This window comes from Phacochoerus africanus, chromosome 15 (genome assembly GCF_016906955.1).
Source record: "Phacochoerus africanus isolate WHEZ1 chromosome 15, ROS_Pafr_v1, whole genome shotgun sequence".
Classification (NCBI taxonomy): Eukaryota; Metazoa; Chordata; class Mammalia; order Artiodactyla; family Suidae; genus Phacochoerus; species Phacochoerus africanus.
The window spans coordinates 7470723-7482392 of record NC_062558.1 but is presented as its reverse complement, the minus strand read 5'-3'; positions in this window follow the sequence as shown (position 1 = coordinate 7482392).

The window sequence follows — 11670 nt, the reverse complement described above, 5'->3', positions numbered from 1 at the left end:
GCTCACGAGAGGGGCGGGTGCCACCCTGAGTCTCCTGAGGGGGGGTGTGCCCCCCTGTCTCCTACCACTGCTGCCTTCTCCCTCCATGACGTCCATTTCCCCTCCCCGGGGGGCCCTTCTCCCTCACTTAGGACAGGATTCTCTGGTGACCTTGACTCCCTACAGTGTGCTGGGGACATAGGGGGCCCAGGCGGCGTGTGGCCTGATTTCTCTGTAGGTGGGAAGCAGGTCAGGGATGCAGAGCAGCAGCTGCCTCAGCAGGGGGAGCTCTTCAGGTCCCGCCCTGGGGTCCAGGCCTGCCCGAGGGTCCTCGGCCCTTTCTGAAGCTGGTCCCAACCTTCTCTCTGTGACTTTCCCCCAACCTAGGCTTGAGGCAGTTCTTTGATGACTTTTCCACCATCGTGCCTTATGATGCCTGGGACAAACTCATGAGGAAGATGGGCCTCACCCAAATGAGATCCTGCAGAGCAGAGATCGTGCCCAGAACACCGGGGATGCCTTGTATGAGATGCTGGAGACCTGGGTCCGCTGCAAAGGGCGGGAGGCCTCAGTCAACGACCTCCTCGATGCCTTAGCAGCACTGGGGCAGAGACACGCAAAGGAGAAAATTGAGGACACGCTGGTGGGCTCCGGAAAGTTCGTCTTCAAAGAAGGTGAAGCTGGTGCTGCTGTGTCCTGAGTGTTTGAGGACCTCATCTTCCAGTTCTGGACTCGTTTTTTATCCAAATGGACTTGCACTTTTTACTCTCACGTATTACAATAGAATCTATTTTTTGTTGGGGAGAGGGTGTAATCTGTAATGTTGTTTGTTGTATGACTTTCTGCTTTTATGGTTTTTTGCGGTGTGTTTGCTGTCTTAGGGCCGCACCTGCGGCCTATGGAGGTTCCCAGGCTAGGGGTCGAATCGGAGCTGTGGCCGCTGGCCTACGCCAGAGCCACAGCCACTTGGGATCTGAGCTGCGTCTGCGACCTACACCACAGCTCACGGCAGCGCCGGATCCTTAACCCACTGAGTGAGGCCGGGGGTCGAACCCGCAACCTCATGGATCCTAAGTCAGGTTCATGAACCACTGAGCCGCAAAGGGAACTCCTGCTTCTATGTTTTTTTATATATTTATAGTAGCCTAGAAAAATTCTGTGAAATAACACTGGATTGTTTACATGGTTGCCTTTTTGAGAGGTGCTAAGCCAAACGATTGGGTGTCACAAGTAATGGCAGAAAAGAGCCCACCACCGCACTGGGGAGCCCTGGAGGAGTCCGCTCTCCTTCAAAGGCAGCCTCGCACTCTTGGATACATGGTGACCTCTAGGGTGCCCACGCTTTTATACCTGAAAGTCTCAGAGGTGTGTGACTCTTTCTTTTATTTACCGGTGGGTGTTTACAAGTCAGCAGAGCGTGACGAGACGTGGCAGCCCTGCACAGCCCTGTGTCTGGTGTCTGTGAGCTGGGCTGTCAGGCGTGGGCCTCCGCCCGTTCTTCGTTGGACCTCGGTGCTGAGGGTGGGATGCAGGTTCGATGCAGATGTCAAGTGACATCGGCGTCTTGCGTCTGATCTTGTTAGTGACCCTTGGTCTGATCTTGTTAGTGACCCTTGGTCTGATCTTGTTAGTCACCCTTGGTCTGATCTTGTTAGTGAACCTTGGTCTGATCTTGGTAGAGAACCTTGGTCTGATCTTGTTAGTGACCCTTGGTCTGATCTTGTTAGTCACCCTTGGTCTGATCTTGTTAGTGACCCTTGGTCTGATCTTGGTAGAGAACCTTGGTCTGATCTTGGTAGTGACCCTTGGTCTGATCTTGTTAGTCACCCTTGGTCTGATCTTGGTAGTGACCCTTGGTCTGATCTTGGTAGTGACCCTTGGTCTGATCTTGTTAGTCACCCTTGGTCTGATCTTGGTAGTGACCCTTGGTCTGATCTTGGTAGAGAACCTTGGTCTGATCTTGGTAGAGAACCTTGGTCTGATCTTGTTAGTCACCCTTGGTCTGATCTTGGTAGTGACCCTTGGTCTGATCTTGGTAGTGACCCTTGGTCTGATCGTGTTAGTGACCCTTGGTCTGATCTTGGTAGTGACCCTTGGTCTTGATCTTGAGTAGTGACCTTGGTCTCATCTTGTTAGTGAACCTTGGTCTGATCTTGGTAGTGACCCTGGTCTGATCTTGGTAGTGACCCTTGGTCTGATCGTGGTAGTTAAACATTGGTCTGATCTTGGTATGAACCTTCGGCTCCCTCTGGGTTCCTGGGAGGGAGGGGAGGGATCTGGGACCCAGTGTCTGCCATGGTCTCAGGAGGAAGGAAGTGCGTTGATGGTCGTGGACTGTGTTCCATGTTGGCTGACTCAGCATAGATGGGCACTCGCAGTCCGGGTGCTCTGATCTGAGCCTGAGAACTGCCTTTTGCGGTCTGCGTGGGCTACTCGGGCATCTCAACCTCTTCGTAAGCTTTGGGCCTCCTGCAAAAAAAGACTCACAAAGACATGCCAATTGCTAAGTACTGTAGGAATGGCCTAAATGGCGGTGTTAGGGTTCTGTCCTTTCATTGCTTTTGTTGTTGTTGTTGGTTTTAAAAAAGGCTTCCATTAAAACCCTTCTTTGTAGGAGTCCCATTATTGCAGGATCATCTTATGGAGGAAGGAACACTCAGGAGTTCTGGTCTTTTCCGTCTCAGGACTCTGTGTGTTGCCTTCCCCAAAGCTGAGGTGGCCAAAGATGGAATTGCCTGACATTTAGGCACGTTCAGGGGATGGTGTCTGGAGTCAACTGGAGTGTTGTGGAAGGGCTGACCCCCGTGGTCCTGCTGTTATAAGCAAGCCATCTGGCCCCTTCTTTCCAGATATCTGGCCCTTCTCTCAGAGGATTTCTGTGAGGGCCCTTCTAAAGTATTAGTCTTATGAGTGTTTGTCATACGTTTTCACTTATTCACATATTTATTGTGTCTTTTACCAGTGAAACCCTTCAAGAGATATGAAGTTGTTTCCTTTATTGCTTCGTGTCAGTGCACGGGAAGTTTATTTAAAGTTTTATTTAAAAGTTGGGTTCTGTTCATGTTTCCTCTCGGTGGAGGATCCCTTTAGGAATTTATTGGAAACATTAGACAATGAAAGAAAAGCCCCTGGGCACCAAAATACCACGTCCTTATGAATTTGTGACCAAATTAAACATGCAATTCTGTATTTACAAAGGTGTGTGTGTGTTTCTTGACCATCTTCCCGTCCTCTTGGGAGCAGCTCGGAGGGACAAGGGTGCAGGGCATGTTTCTTGCCGTGACCTGCTCCTTCCTTCTTTATGCCTCGAGCTCGGCCCGCAGGGGTTTCTTCTGCTCTGACTCTGGATTTCCCCCTGGAATCCGGCACCCCGCTCCCCCCCTCCCTCCCCTCCCTGCCCTTCCCCTGGCAGAGAGACCTGCGCCTGGCCCGGCCCCCCACAGCCCCCCCAGGTGCTGTCTCTAGGTCACACCTGGGCCTGCAGGGCTCTCACGAGATGAGATGCGCACTGGCTCTGACAGAGCCCTTGGGATGAGGTGGGTCCCTGAGGAGGGGGGCCCTCTGTGACCCTCTCACCTGTGGGCCTCCTGGAACTCCAGGGCCACCTTCCCCTTCCCTCTCTGCTGGCCCCTCTGCACCCTCATCAGTGGGCCAGGTGGCTCTGCACTGCAACCTCATAGAGACCCAGGTCCCCTCCCCTGGACTGTAGGCTCTGGCCCTCCCACCCACCTGGAGGTTCTGTGGTCCCACGCCTGTTCCCTTCCCCGGAGCAAAGGTGCTGGCTGCAGAGCTTGCACACCCTCTTGGGACCCCACCTGCTCCTGGCCCTGACCAAGAGTCATCACATATTACACCAGGATTAGGAAGAAAAAGGTTTTAGATCACAAATCAGAGGTAAGAGGTGAAGTTGCAGTCAAAATTAATTTCATTTCATTTCATGTCATTTTATTTGCCCCTTAGGGCCGCACCTGAGGCACTTGGAAGTTCCCAGGCCAGGGGTCGAATCAGAAGCCACAGCTGCCACCCTACACCACAGCCACAGCAACACGGGATGCAGGCCACGTCTGTGACCTACACCACAGCTCATGACAAGGCGCCGAATCCTCAACCCGCTGAGCAAGGCTAGAGATGGAACCACAACCTCATGGTTCCCAGTCAGATTCGTTTCTGCTGCGCCACGATGGAACTCCCCCAATCAATTCTTAAAAAGAACTGTTTCCTGTATGAGGCCCCTGTGTCAAATCAACCGAATGGTCCTTGGACTGGGCCGTCTGACGGGGCCCTCCATCTGTTTCTGCGTCTGTCAAGATTTTAGTGGCGACTCGGGGTTGGGGAGGTGAGGGTGTTAGGGCAGGAGGGAGAGTCGGGGTCAGGATCAGCGGTCAGCAGGCTGTGTTTCAGCCCACTTGTGACGAGTCTGAGCAGACGTACAGGGTACGTTGGGCCTGTACTAGCAGAAGTTACCCTGGAAGCGTAGGGCCTTACAGCCACAGCCTTTATTACCTCCCCATTTCTGTGGACCAGCAATCAGGCCCAGAGGGGTTGAGTTCTCTAACTCGGGGTCTCACGAGACTGGCCTGTGCAGGAAGGGACATGCTTCCCAGCTCACATCCAAGGCGGAGGCTGGATTCCGTTCTTGGGGGAAGACGGCAAGGGGCCCCCCTCAGTCCTTGTGCTGTGGGCTGCACACCACACAGCAGCTCACTTCATGAGAACAGGCAAGCAGGGAGAGCCTGGGAGAGCCGGCCCAGGTGACGGAAGTCACACCCTTCTCCCCTGGTCTGGAGAGAGACAGCCCGTACTTCCGCCTATTCCTTTGGTCAATATTTTCTCCGACGCGCTGACACGGTCTGAGATCCTACCTGTAAGTTAATAAGCTCCTTTGCCACAGTTATAGACAGGAGCCCGTGTGTGTGTGTGTGTGTGTGTGTGTGTCGGTGTGTGTGTGAGCGCGCGCGCGCGCGTGCGTGCATTGTGTAGACCCGGGTAGCCTGTATGTGTCTACATGCATATGTATACACACACACACACACACACACACACACACACCACATGCTAACAGACTATATACACACCATCACCATCATCTCTGGATCAGGGGTCAGATTGTTAGTTTCTAAGAAAACTTAGCCTCGGTCACTCAAGCCTGAGTTCCCCATGGGGTGAGGGGGTAGAGGCAGGTGTATCTGCACATGCAGTGGAGTGTGCTGCTGGAGAGGGGTCCCATAGCATGAGGCTCAGAGCTTTAATAGGTGGTTGGCACATCGGCCCTGCTCTCCTCTTCAGTGAGAAACATGCATCTCCTGTGAAAGAGAAGCAGTGTCTCTTCAGGGGAAATAAGCCTAGAATGTGAGGATATCCTGGCTCTAATGGGGCGGGGACAGCCTCTCCATCCCTACGGAGCAGTATCCAACCTCGACCTTCTTAAGGCCTGTTTCCCACGCAAACAGCCTTTAAACAGAGTTGCCTGCAACCTTTTGCTCAGAAAGCTTAAACTTTAAGCAAATCTGAAAAATGTTATTAGGCCCATTTCATAAAGAAAAAGCAAGAGTAGGAAAGGCAAAAAATTCATCCCAAGTAGCACGTATCTTTTCAAATAGTGGTTTTCTCTGGATAAGACGCCCTGGAGTGGGATTGCTGGATTGTACGGTAGTTCTATTTTCAGTTTTTTAAGGAGCCTCCATGCTGTTTGCAAACAGTGTTTGCCCCACAGCACATTCCCCACCAACAGTGTAAGAGAGTTCCCTTTTCTCCACATCCTCTGCAGCACTTATTATCTGTAGTCTCTTGGGGCAACAAGGGCCGAATAGGATGCCAGCTGAGTTGGGTCAGGACTTTAAGAAAAACCTTGAAGGCACACACACATGGCCTCATCGTGACTTTTGTCTGTTGTAATAACAATTTGTCTCTCTAGGCCCCTTCTGGCTGACAAAATATTAAAAATGCATCTTTTTTTTTTTTTTTTGGTCTTTTTGCCTTTTGTAGGGCCGCTCCCGTGGCATACGGAGGTTCCCAGGCTAGGGGTCTAATCCAGCCCATGCCAGAGCCACAGCAACGCGGGATCCGAGCTGCGTCTGCAACCTACACCACGGCTCACGGCAACACCGGATCCTTAACCCACTGAGCAAGGCCAGGGATGGAACCTGCAACCTCATGGTTCCTAGTCGGATGTGTTAACCACTGCGCCACGACAGGAACTCCAAAGATGTATTTCTTAGGTATAATGCATTCAGGACTCAATAAGTATAAAAATGAATATAACTGAGGCTGAGGCTGAACTCGATGCAGATATTTGATGATTTCAAGATGTTTGAAAACTTTCTGTGGGCCACTGACAGGATCATGGGCCTCAACGGCAGCCTGTTGTGCCCCAAGGTGTGGGAACCAGGAAGCAGATGGACAAGGAGGGGCCTCTGTAGCCTCAGGAGACCCCACTGGTACAGGGAAGCTTGGAGGGGAGTAGGGGTTCCATAGGAAGAGGGCAGAGAAAGAGCACAAAGAAACTCAGGTCTCCTGTGGGTTGGGAACCCCCAAGGCTCCCGTATCGCACCCAGGGCTGCGCTTCTGGCAGAACGTCGGGATACCTTCCTCATGAAGAGTGTTGGGCTGGCATTGACACTCTGTATCTCTACTTGGGGGTCGTGGAGTCCTCTCCTCTTCATCTGGAGGAGACAAAGATAAGGCTTTGGTGATGTGTGTCCCTGGTGTCTCCCTAAATCCTTCCTTAGCACTCAGTCGCCCTCACATTCAGCGCAAATCGATTTACAAAGTAATTTGAGGGCCAGTTTCACTGCAACCCCCATAAAGGACAACCGCCATTCAGACGTCATTTGTACTCAGAATCTTTTTTTTTTTCCTTGTCGTTTTGGGGCTGCACGTGCAGCATATGGAGGTTCCCAGGCTAGGGGTCTCATCGGAGCTGTAGCCGCCGACCTACACCACAGCCACAGCCACGCCACACCAGGTCTGCGCTATGTCTTCGACCTACACTACCACAGCTCCCGGCAACGCCGGATCCTTTAACCCACTAGGCGAGGCCAGGGATCAAACCTGGGTCCTTGTGGATGCTAGTCAGATTCATTTCTGCGGAGCCACGACGGGAACTCCCTTTTTTGAAAGCCTACAATGGATTACTTCAGGACTGGGGGGACAAGTATTCCAGATCACGAGGCCCGTGGCAAGGGGGTAGGGATGAGGGTACAGTGAGAGACCCGGGATAAGGAAGGGCTCTTGGGTGACTTCCCGAAATCCTAGGCCTGCTGGATGGGCCTTAAGACCTGGAGGCTGGGAGAAGCCGAGCACCCACCAAGAGCCCAGAGCCCAGGGCTAAGAGGAGCCTGACCCAGAACCTGACCCTCAGCTACTGGGGCCGGTATCCTGTGTTTTCACATCCCGAGGAACTGAAAGTGGCACTCATGTGCCGGGCTGCTAGGTGTCAAGGAGTCTCAGTTTCCTGCCTGAGTTAGAAGGAAACCCCCCCCCCCCCCCCGCCCGGTAGCTGGTAGTAACTGTGGGGACCGAGGACTGTGACAGCCTTTGTTTACTGACAGGATAGGCAGTCCTTTCTCTCTCTCGCTCTCTTGTCTTCTTCGGGCCACAGCAGCAGAGGGAAGTTCCCAGGCTAGAGGTCAAGTCGGAGCTGCAGAAGACTAGTCAGGGGACCCAGCCAACTGGGTGGCTGATGACAGCCTCCTCCCCTGCATCTCTGACTCCTGCTCCCCCCATCACCTTCCCTCTGTGTTCACAGTGGTTTCTCTCCCACAGCAGGTCAAAATCTGTCCCAGACAATCCTGATTCCCTAGGAGAACTCCAGAAAACTCACCCTCGGCCCATACTTGAATCATTCGCTATCCTCAAATGAACAAGGCTCTTTTAATCCTCCTCTGTGGACTCCTGGCCAAAAATGTTCTCGCTCTGCCACTTGAAAGGCTTCTTCTATCCTTTAAGGTTCAGCTCAGATGTGCTCTGGTCCATAAAGCACATGGGGAGAGAATGTCTCATGATCGTTTGCCAAAATCTTTATGTATATGCCATGTATATATGCATCGGCATAGCTATAGGTTTTGACACAAAAGACATACTATGTAATACACTCTTCCCAGTGTTTCTAATATATTTTAATACGTAACAGAGCAAATACGTTTTCCTTACTTTTTCAAAACTGATAATTTTACCCAGGCAGAATTTCGAATTGTTTCATAAGCTTCCTCTCCCCTCCCCCCCCATAATCATTGAAATTGTTATTAAATCTACCTTAAGGTTTAAAAAGTAATCTGGCAGAAAATGAGTTATTGTACGTATCCAATGAACTTCTAAAGAGAGCATTTCGGTGTTCCCGTCGCTGGCGCAGTGGTTAACGAATTCCGACTAGGAACCATGCGGTTGTGGGTTCGGTCCCTGCCCTTGCTCAGTGTGTTAATGATTCCGGCATTGCTGTGAGCTGTGGTGTAGGTTGCAGACGAGGCTCGGTATCCCGCGTTGCTGTGGCTCTGGCGTAGGCCAGTGGCTACAGCTCCGATTCAACCCCTAGCCTGGGAACCTCCATATGCCGTGGGAACGGCCCAAAGAAATAGCAAAAAGACAAAAGGAAAAAAAAAAGAGAGCATTTCGCAAGCACAGTCATCCCTCGGTATCCCCAGGAGACTGGTTCCAGGAGTCCCCACACAAGGTTGGGCCAGGGCTGGGGTTTCCAAGCCGGCGGGGTGTCATGCTGGGGCTGGGACAGAGGCAGGTCTGCACAGAACTGTTGACAGCAGTCACGCAGGTGGATGAGGACAGACCCCGGCAGAGTGTTCTCATCCACAGAGAGAGCAGGGTATCCCCGGGAAAGGAAGGTCATCACCATAGGAAGAGTGGATCCCTGGAAGGAAGACGTTGGGCCAGGCAAAGCTCACCTCCATCCTGCATGTCCTGGTCTTCCGCAGAAAGCAGGGACCTGCATCACCTGGCTCCTGGGGGTTCGCTGGGAAAACCTCTTCCTGTGCCCACTGCTGTCTTGAGCGTTCAGTTGTTGCTATCATTATAATGACTTCCACTTACTTTTTCCCAAGGAAAGAAGTGTCCTGAAATTTGTGTATCAATTTGGGGAGTTCCCTTTGTGGCTCAGCGGTTAAGGAGCCCGACTAGGGTCTGTGAGGATGCGGGTTCGACCTCTGGCCCTGCTCAGTGGGTTGAGGATCTGGCGTCGCCGTGAGTTGTGGTGTGGCTCTCAGACTCAGCTTGGATCCTGTGTTGCTGTGGCTCTGGCGCAGGCCGGCAGCTGTAGCTCTGATTAGACCCCTAGCCTGGGAACCTCCACATGCCTCAGATGCAACCCTAAAAAGCAAAAAGCCAAAAGCAACCAACCAAAAAAAGCATCCGTCTAAAGGAGATACACCAACGTACTCAATCACGTACCTGACCATTAACTTTACACTTGGCCTCTTCTATCTGTACCTGCTTGCTTTTCTCTGCCCTATGGGCCCTGGTCCTGACCTACCTTGCTGCCGCTTTGAATGGGGGATATTGCTGTGCTGCCAACCTGTGGAGCCTTTAACAACGTTCAAAGGTATGTTTAAGGGAGAACATGAAGGGTTTCTTCTTTCATTGTAAAAGTTCGGCACGTTGTGTACCCCGGTGCCCATTAGGAAGAGCAACCAGCTCATCACACTCGTGCTTTCCAGTTTGGAGCCCCTCCCATTCTTGCACATATTCTAATGGTCCCTTACCGCGTGACTTTTGCCTTACATTTTCTTCTGACTTTGAAAGAATCCATGAGGTGAACACATCCTGAGATGACTGCCCATGAGTCCGGCCCTGTGTCATCCCCCCCTGGTGGGGACAGAATCTCTGACCTGCTTCACACCAAGAACACACTAAGGTGATAGGATGTCACTCCCTGATTGGGTGGGTCACATTATGTGGACAGAGGGACAGGATGCCACTCTCTCTCCCTCAGTTACACCCGCCCTCCACCATTCCTCCAGTCAGATCCCGTCTCTCTCCACATGCCGCCCATGTCACTTGCAGCGCCAGGGGGTGAGGTGAGGGTCACTCTCATCATACGCAGCATCAAAACGCTGGAAGAGAAGCATCCTCCAGCCAGGCAACAGCGCGCAGGAGCACATCCCCAGCACCTACAAAAGGCGCGCTTCCGATGCTCAACCGCATGGCAAGCCCCACGAGGGCAGGGGTAGGGCCGTGGGGGAACGCCCGTGTAGAAACATAAATGGCCCCTTACTGCAGCCATCAGATAATACGTAAAGGTTCCTATGAGAAGCCTCTGTCTAACGTTGGGCTAGTGGGCTCTCGACTGTAGCTGAGGACCAGGAGGAAGCTGTTCCCTGAAAATACGCCCCGAAGCGGTACCCTGGGTGGCACATGAGGTCACCCAACTCAGTCACACTGCCCCGGGAGAAGAAGGAACAGAGGCCACACCACTGCTGTCCTCCTCTGTGGTTCGCTCTGGTAGTTTCAGGCTTGCGGTTTCCTCTCTGTGTCCTTCCTCAAATGGGAGAGTTCCACATCCAACTGGGCTTCTGAAAGCACAGTACCTTCACAAATGAGGGGCCCAGAGCAGCCAGGTGGTATTCGACGGTCGTGTAAAGCCCATCGATGGGTGAACGGATAAGGAAATTGTGAGGTATGTCATATATGTATTATATATGTGTAATTACTATATAGATCATATGTAACAGTAAATATAACGCATATGATATGTCCTATGTAGCCTATATATATCACACAGACCATGGAGTATCATTTAGCCATCAAAAGAGGGAAATGCTGCCATGTCGCTGACCACATGGAGAGGCCTCGAGGGCATTATGCTGGTGAACTAAGTCAGGCAGAGAAAGACAATAAATAGAATCTCTCTCATAGGTGAAAACTTAAAAAAAAATCAAGCTCACAGATATGGAGAACAGATTCATGCCTGCCAGAAGTAGGGGGGAAGGGAGTTGGAGGAATGGATGAAGAGGGGCAAAAAGCAAAAAGAAAAAAGAACTGTATGTAAAGTGCGAGTGAACAGGCTCAGAGAGAGCGCCATGACTGGGCTTTAGCCCCGGACTGGGGAGGATTTCTCTTGGCTGCTGAGAATGTTTCTCGCTTCCTCTTGGTTCTCAGTGCCAGGGTAGGTGGTGAGGCTGGGGTTCCCGGAGACCTCCACCAGCCTGAGGCATCAGTCCATCCAATCTGCCTTGGATTCGCTCTGGCAGCTCCCCTCCATAGGACCACATTGACTCCCTGTCCCCTAGTCTGACTCTTACTAGAAGACCTGCCTCAAGCCACAGGGGTCCAGGGGCAGTGTGTAAATATTTTAAATTTTTTTAATTCCAAAAAAAAAAAAAAAAAGCTTTCCTTAAGTCACAAAGGGATTCACTGGCTTAGGGGCAGTTAGAACCCAGAGCTCTCCAGTGGACATGTTGGTATTCTGGTCTGCAATTTAAGAAAAGAAAGGAAAAGAAAAGAAAAAAAAAATCAAAGATCTGGTTGGGGGCGTGGCTGTGGAGACGAGAGTGGGCAGAAGGCGGCGGTCAGCAGACAGGAGGTAATTCAAGGTTTATGAGCTAGTGGGGCATTTGCGCTGGAAAGGGGCAGGGTCAGGACGCGCCCCCGGAAAGCAGATTTTGAATGTCACCTCAGCATCATCGCAGACCCTGTGGGAGGAGCCCTGTGCCCACTTCTGCCCACTTCCCAAAGGTGCAGACTGCC